This window comes from Rutidosis leptorrhynchoides, chromosome 4 (genome assembly GCF_046630445.1).
Source record: "Rutidosis leptorrhynchoides isolate AG116_Rl617_1_P2 chromosome 4, CSIRO_AGI_Rlap_v1, whole genome shotgun sequence".
Taxonomy (NCBI): domain Eukaryota; kingdom Viridiplantae; phylum Streptophyta; class Magnoliopsida; order Asterales; family Asteraceae; genus Rutidosis; species Rutidosis leptorrhynchoides.
The window spans coordinates 540,984,961-540,993,817 of record NC_092336.1 but is presented as its reverse complement, the minus strand read 5'-3'; the positions used below and the strand labels follow the sequence as shown (position 1 = coordinate 540,993,817).

At 33.7% G+C, this 8,857-nt stretch overlaps 1 non-coding gene across 1 annotated transcript; it reads left to right on the top strand.

The window, feature by feature from the left end:
• Positions 1-5,289: 5,289 nt before the first annotated feature.
• On the top strand, positions 5,290-5,396 carry LOC139845719 (small nucleolar RNA R71). Its single transcript, XR_011758481.1, has one exon. It is a non-coding gene; the product is annotated as a small nucleolar RNA R71 (small nucleolar RNA).
• Positions 5,397-8,857: the final 3,461 nt, after the last annotated feature.

The following is an 8,857-nucleotide window of genomic DNA, read 5'->3' as shown; positions in this document are numbered from 1 at the left end:
TCTTCTAAACATATGAACGGTCCTTCTCTGCATAGAGTAACAAATTCGGTATTTGAATATGTTTGATTGTTCGAACATTTACCTTCATGTGACCATTTTCCGCATTTATGACATCTTTCAAGATGTCGTGCTCTTCTTTTTGTTGTGGATTTTGATTTTCCTTTACCAAATTGTGTTTTATGATGATCTTTCCTGAGTTCTTTTCTCACTTCGTCCATTTTGCCTCTTATGAATGATACCAGTTCACTTGGGAAGATGTTATTATTACATTTAGTAATCATAGCATGTAGTAGTAGACCATGGTTCAGATAAAAGGAATTCTTCATCTCGTAAAACCTAAAAGAAATAAAAATTCAGAATGGAGGGAGAAGACTAGTTCTTTAGGGTCTGCTAGGGAAAGACCATGCAGATTCCATTTTCGAGAACTGCACGAAAACAAAATATCTAACTCTTAACAGAAATACATATTACCCTTAAAAGATTCGAATCTTCCCACACTTAGTTAGCTGTGGTGTCAAAATTGTGATTAACTTCATCTTCAACTTTCATTGGATTATCTATGTAATGTTTAACTCTGTGACCATTAACCTTAAATTCAATCCCATTCGAATTTATTAATTCTACTATTCCGTACGGGAAAACTCTTTTGAGTATGAATGGTCCAGACCATCTTGATTTCAATTTTCCAGGAAATAGCTTGAATCTGAATTGAAAAGAAGAACTCTGTCTCCTTCTTTAAATTCTTTTGAACTTCTGATTCTTTTATCATGTCATTTCTTCGTTCTTTCCTTATAGATTAACGAATTTTCGTATGCTTCATCTCTCAATTCTTCTAATTCGTTTAGTTGACTTAACCGTAGACGTCCAGCTTCATGTAAATCAAGATTACATGTCTTCAAAGCCCAAAATGCTTTGTGCTCAATTTCTACTGGAAGGTGACATGATTTTCCGTAAACGAGTCTAAAAGGTGTGGTGCCAATTGGAGTTTTGTAGGCTATTCTAAAAGCCCAGAGTGCATCCTCCAATTTCATGGACCATTTCTTCGGATTTGATCCTACGGTTTTCTCTAGAATACGTTTTAATGCTCAGTTGGTATTTTCAACTTGTCCACTTGTTTGTGGATGATAAGCGGTTGAGATTTTATGAGTTACTCCATATCTTTTGAGAACTTTCTCAAGTTGATTATTACAAAAATGAGTACCCCGATCACTTATTAAAGCTTTCGGTGTTCCAAACCTAGCAAAAAGACGTTTTAAAAAGTTGACTACAACTCGTGCATCGTTAGTTGGGAGAGCTTGTGCTTCCGCCCATTTAGATACATAATCAATGGCAACGAGAATGTAGAGATTATTATGAGATTTTGGAAATGGACCCATAAAGTCAATACCCCAAACGTCAAATACTTCACATACTTGAATGACATTTTGTGGTATTTCATCACGTTGACTTATTTTTCCAGTCCTTTGACAAGCATCACAGGATTTACAAAGAAAGTGTGCGTCTTTAAAAATTGTAGGCCAATAGAATCCAGCATCGTAGACTTTTCTTGCTGTGAGTTGAGGCCCATAATGCCCTCCTGTTGGTCCTGTGTGATAATGGTTTAAGATTTGACTAGCTTCATCTCCGAATACACTTCGGCGTATTATTCCATCGGGACAACTTTTAAACAAATGTGGATCTTCCCAAAAATAGTGTTTTATATCACAAAAGAATTTCTATCGTTTTTGGTATGACAACCCTTTTTCAAGGAATCCACATACTAAGTAGTTTGCATAGTCTGCAAACCATGGAATTTCATTATAATCGATTTTCAAAAGATATTCATCAGGAAAGTTATCTTGTATACCAGATTCATTTAGAACTTCTAATTCGGGATTTTCAAGACGAGAAAGATGATTAGCTGCGAGATTTTCTGCTCCCTTTTTATCTCGGATTTCAATATCGAACTCTTGTAAGAGTAAGATCCAACAGATTAATCGTGGTTTGACATCTTGTTTTGAAAATAGGTATCTAAGAGCAGAATGGTCGGTATAGACCACCGTTTTAGCTAGAACGAGATATGAACGAAATTTGTCAAAAGAAAAGACAATAGCAAGGAGTTCTTTTTCAGTAGTTGTGTAATTCGTTTGTGCTCCTTGTAACGTCTTACTAGCGTAATAGATAGGTTGAAATCATTTTTCAATCCTTTGTCCTAAAACGGCTCCCATTGCAAAATCACTTGCATCGCACATGAGTTCAAATGGTAGATTCCAATTTGGAGTTATCATGATCGGAACATTAGTGAGTTTTTCTTTAAGAATATTAAAAGATTTGATACATTCATCTGAAAATATGAATGGAGCATCCTTTTCTAGGAGTTTATTCATAGGAGTGGCAATTTTAGAAAAATCTTTTATGAAACGGCGGTAAAAACCGGCATGCCCTCGAAAACTCCTAACTCCTCTAACATTGGTGGGATGTGGAAGTTTAGCAATTACATCTACTTTAGCTCTATCCACTTCAATTCCTTCCTTTGAAATTTTATGACCAAGAACGATGCCTTCTTTAACCATGAAATGGCATTTCTCCCAATTAAGTACTAGATTTGATTGCTCGTATCTAATAAGCATTCGTTCAAGATTAACTAGACATGATTCAAAAGTATCACCGAAGACTGAAAAGTCATCCATGAAAACTTCAATGCATTCTTCTATCATGTCGTGACAAATCGCCATCATGCACCTTTGAAAGGTTGCAGGGACGTTGCATAGTCCAAATGGCATGCGTTTGTAAGCAAAAGTACCATAAGGGCATGTGAACGTGGTTTTCTCTTGATCCTCGGGTGCTATTGGTATTTGAAAGTATCCGGAAAAACCGTCAAGAAAACAATAGTAACTATTTCCGGCTAATCTTTCCAACATTTGATCAATGAAAGGTAAGGGAAAGTGATCTTTTCTGGTGGCGTCATTTAATTTTCTATAATCAATACAAACACGCCATCCTGTTACAGTCCTAGTAGGAATAAGCTCATTTTTTTCATTTGTGATGACAGTCATGCCACCCTTCTTAGGTACACATTGAACTGGGCTTACCCATGGACTATCAGAGATTGGATAAATTAAACCTGCATCTAACAGTTTAATAATTTCTTTCTTAACAATATCTTGCATATTAGGATTTAGTCTTCGTTGGCATTGCACATATGTTTTATGACCTTCTTCCATAAGGATTTTATGTGTGCAATACGAAGGACTTATGCCTTTAATGTCATGAATCTTCCATGCAATAGCTGGTTTATGAGCTTTTAGCACATAAATGAGTTGAGATTTTTCATTTTTCGTAAGAGAAGACGATATTATTACAGGTAATTCAGATTCACCATGTAAATAAGCATATTCCAAATGGTTTGGAAGTGGCTTTAACTCTAATATCGGTGGTTCTTCTATCGATGATTTATATCGATATCTGTCTTCCTCTTTTAACATTTGAAGTTCTTCTGCTGTTGGTTCATATTCATTAGCCATAAGTGTAGCTAACATTTCAGTTTCATCAATTGATTCAGTCCCTTCTCCTAAAGAACATTCTCCCGTTCCTTGTAATTCTGGAAATTCTTCTAACAATTCTGCATGTGAATCTATAGTTTGAATATAATAACATGTATCATCTGCAGATTGCGGTTGTTGCATGGCTCTATCAATAGAAAAGGTAACACTATCGTCCTCTATACTTAGGGTCAGTTTCTTACCGAACACGTCTATTATTGCTTTAGCCGTGTTTAAGAATGGTCTTCCTAATATGAGAGGAACTCGAGAATCTTCTTCCATGTCCAGAATAACAAAATCTACTGGAAATACTAAAGTACCAACTTTAACTAGCATGTTCTCCATTATCCCTCTAGGATATTTTACTGATCGATCTGTTAGTTGTATGCTTATTCTAGTTGGTTTCAATTCTCCGAGGTCTAGTTTAGCGTATAGTGAATACGGTATTAAATTTATACTAGCACCTAAGTCTGCCAATGCTTCTATTGAACTAAGACTACCCAGAAAACCTGGAATTGTGAAACTTCCTGGATCTGATAATTTTTCTGGTATCTTATTCAACAATACTGCAGAACAATTAGCATTCATAGTAACAGCCGAGAGTTCTTCCATTTTCTTTCTATTTGTGATTAGATCTTTCAAGAATTTGGCATACCTAGGCATTCTGAAATCACATCAATGAAAGGAAGATTGACATTTTGTTTGTTTAAACATATCCAAGAATTTAGATTGCTCGGCTTCAAGTCTTTCTTTTCTCATTTTACTCGGGTAAGGAAGTGGTAGTTGGTATGGTTTAACATAAGGCTTTGCCTTAACTGTGTTATCTTCATTAACCTTTTCAACTACCGGTTCTTTTTCCTTTTCTTGATCAGATTGTGGTTCCTGTGGAGTAGGAATAGAGTCATCAGAAATTACAGGTATTTCAGGTGGTTTAAGTATAATACCACTTCTCGTGGTAATAGCTTTAGCTGTTTCATTCTGGGGGTTAGCATTTGTATCGCTAGGTAGACTCCCTGGTTTTCTTTCACCTATCAACCTTGCTAGGTTACTCACTTCTTGTTCCAGATTTTGAATAGAAGCTTGTTGATTTCTAAATGCTTGAGCATTTTGTTCATTAGTTTGTCTCTGAGATGTGAAAAATTACGTTTGAGATTCAACTAGCTTCGACATCATATCTTCTAAATTTGGCTTTTTATCATCAGTTTGTGGTGGTTTAATTGGAAAAATAGGTCTTTGCTGGTTGTAAGTATTATTGGATACTTGTTGATTGCTAGGACCTGGTTGGTTGTTGTATGGAACATTTCAGTTATAATTCTGATTTCGATTGTAGTTTGGTCTTGGCGGTTGATAATTATTCTGATAATTATTTCCAGGCCTTTGGTTCATGTATGAAACATTCTCTCTTTGTTCCATTGTTTGTTCAATACTGAGACAATCTTTTGTCAAATGTGGTCCTCCACACTGCTCACAACTAATTCGTATTGCGTGAATATCTTTAGTCATCTTTTCCATTCGTCACTCGAAAGCATCTAACTTTGCGGAAATGGAATCAAAGTCATGGCTAGAATCGACTCTAGCCGCTTTAGATGATCTAACGATGTCTTTTTCTTGATGCCACTCGTGTGAGTGGGAAGCAGTGTTATCAATAATTTTGTAAGCTTCAGTTGCGGTTTTCTTCATAATGGAACCACCAGCTGCTATGTCGATGTCTTTTCGTGTAGTAATGTCACATCCTTGGTAGAATATTTGTACTATTTGATAAGTGTCTAAACCATGTTGAGGACATCCTCTTAACAACTTTTTAAATCTTGTCCACACCTCATATAGAGTTTCATTTGGCTTCTGTGTGAATCTAACAATTTATCCTTGAAGTCTCACGGCTTTAGATGTCGGAAAGAATTGTTTAAGAAATTTTTCAATTAAAACATCCCATGTATCAATTGCCCCTTCAGGTAACGATTCTAACCAATCTTTGGCTTCTCCAATTAAAGTCCAGGGAAATAACATGAGATATATCTGTTCATCCTCAACTTGTAGTGACCCGAACTTTTCCATGTTTATATATATTAATTGAGATTGATATTTACATGATTAAATGTTTCCAACATGTTAAGCAATCAAACTTGTTAAGACTTGATTAATTGAAATATGTTTCATATAGACAATTGACCACCCAAGTTGACCGGTGATTCACGAACGTTAAAACTTGTAAAAACTATATGATGACATATATATGGATATATATATATAGTTAACATGATACTATGATAAGTAAACATATCATTAAGTATATTAACAATGAACTACATATGTAAAAACAAGACTACTAACTTAATGATTTTTAAACGAGACATATATGTAACGATTATCGTTGTAAAGACATTTAATGTATATATATCATATTAAGAGATATTCATACATGATAATATCATGATAATATAATAATTTAAAATCTCATTTGATATTATAAACATTGGGTTAACAACATTTAACAAGATCGTTAACCTAAAGGTTTCAAAACAACACTTACATGTAACGACTAACGATGACTTAACGACTCAGTTAAAATGTATATACATGTAGTGTTTTAATATGTATTTATACACTTTTGAAAGACTTCAATACACTTATCAAAATACTTCTACTTAACAAAAATGCTTACAATTACATCCTCGTTCAGTTTCATCAACAATTCTACTCGTATGCACCCGTATTCGTACTCGTACAATACACAGCTTTTAGATGTATGTACTATTGGTATATACACTCCAATGATCAGCTCTTAGCAGCACATGTGAGTCACCTAACACATGTGGGAACCATCATTTGGCAACTAGCATGAAATATCTCATAAAATTACAAAAATATGAGTAATCATTCATGACTTATTTACATGAAAACAAAATTACATATCCTTTATATCTAATCCATACACCAACGACCAAAAACACCTACAAACACTTTCATTCTTCAATTTTCTTCATCTAATTGATCTCTCTCAAGTTCTATCTTCAAGTTCTAAGTGTTCTTCATAAATTCCAAAAGTTCTAGTTTCATAAAATCAAGAATACTTTCAAGTTTGCTAGCTCACTTCCAATCTTGTAAGGTGATCATCCAACCTCAAGAAATCTTTGTTTCTTACAGTAGGTTATCATTCTAATACAAGGTAATAATCATATTCAAACTTTGGTTCAATTTCTATAACTATAACAATCTTATTTCAAGTGATGATCTTACTTGAACTTGTTTTCGTGTCATGATTTTGCTTCAAGAACTTCGAGCCATCCAAGGATCCATTGAAGCTAGATCCATTTTTCTCTCTTCCGGTAGGTTTATCCAAGGAACTTAAGGTAGTAATGATGTTCATAACATCATTCGATTCATACATATAAAGCTATCTTATTCGAAGGTTTAAACTTGTAATCACTAGAACATAGTTTAGTTAATTCTAAACTTGTTCGCAAACAAAAGTTAATCCTTCTAACTTTACTTTTAAAATCAACTAAACACATGTTCTACATCTATATGATATGCTAACTTAATGATTTAAAACCTGAAAACACGAAAAACACCGTAAAACCGGATTTACGCCGTCGTAGTAACACCGCGGGCTGTTTTGGGTTAGTTAATTAAAAACTATGATAAACTTTGATTTAAAAGTTGTTATTCTGAGAAAATGATTTTTATTATGAACATGAAACTATATCCAAAAATTATGGTTAAACTCAAAGTGGAAGTATGTTTTCTAAAATGGTCATCTAGACGTCGTTCTTTCGACTGAAATGACTACCTTTACAAAAATGACTTGTAACTTATTTTTCCGACTATAAACCTATACTTTTTATGTTTAGATTCATAAAATAGAGTTCAATATGAAACCATAGCAATTTGATTCACTCAAAACGGATTTAAAATGAAGAAGTTATGGGTAAAACAAGATTGGATAATTTTTCTCATTTTAGCTACGTGAAAATTGGTAACAAATCTATTCCAACCATAACTTAATCAACTTGTATTATATATTATGTAATCTTGAGATACCATAGACACGTATACAATGTTTCGACCTATCATGTCGACACATCTATATATATTTCGGAACAACCATAGACACTCTATATGTGAATGTTGGAGTTAGCTATACAGGGTTGAGGTTGATTCCAAAATATATATAGTTTGAGTTGTGATCAATACTTAGATACGTATACACTGGGTCGTGGATTGATTCAAGATAATATTTATCGATTTATTTCTGTACATCTAACTGTGGACAACTAGTTGTAGGTTACTAACGAGGACAGCTGACTTAATAAACTTAAAACATCAAAATATATTAAAAGTGTTGTAAATATATTTTGAACATACTTTGATATATATGTATATATTGTTATAGGTTCGTGAACCAACCAGTGGCCAAGTCTTACTTCCCGACGAAGTAAAAATCTGTGAAAGTGAGTTATAGTCCCACTTTTAAAATCTAATATTTTTGGGATGAGAATACATGCAGGTTTTATAAATGATTTACAAAATAGACACAAGTACGTGAAACTACATTCTATGGTTGAATTATCAAAATCGAATATGCCCCTTTTTATTAAGTCTGGTAATCTAAGAATTAGGGAACATACACCCTAATTGACGCGAATCCTAAAGATAGATCTATTGGGCCTAACAAACCCCATCCAAAGTACCGGATGCTTTAGTACTTCGAAATTTATATCATATCCGAAGGGTGTCCCGGAATGATGGGGATATTCTTATATATGCATCTTGTTAATGTCGGTTACCAGGTGTTCACCATATGAATGATTTTTATCTCTATGTATGGGATGTGTATTGAAATATGAAATCTTGTGGTCTATTGTTACGATTTGATATATTATAGGTTAAACCTATAACTCACCAACATTTTTGTTGACGTTTAAAGCATGTTTATTCTCAGGTGAATATTAAGAGCTTCCGCTGTTGCATACTAAAATAAGGACAAGATTTGGAGTCCATGTTTGTATGATATTGTGTAAAAACTGCATTCAAGAAACTGATTTCGATGTAACATATTTGTATTGTAAACCATTATGTAATGGTCGTGTGTAAACAGGATATTTTAGATTATCATTATTTGATAATCTACGTAAAGCTTTTTAAACCTTTATTTATGAAATAAAGGTTATGGTTTGTTTTAAAAATGAATGCAGTCTTTGAAAAACGTCTCATATAGAGGTCAAAACCTCGCAACGAAATCAATTAATATGGAACGTTTTTAATCAATAAGAACGGGACATTTCAGTTGGTATCAGAGCATTGGTCTTAGAGAACCAGAAAATTTGCATTAGTGT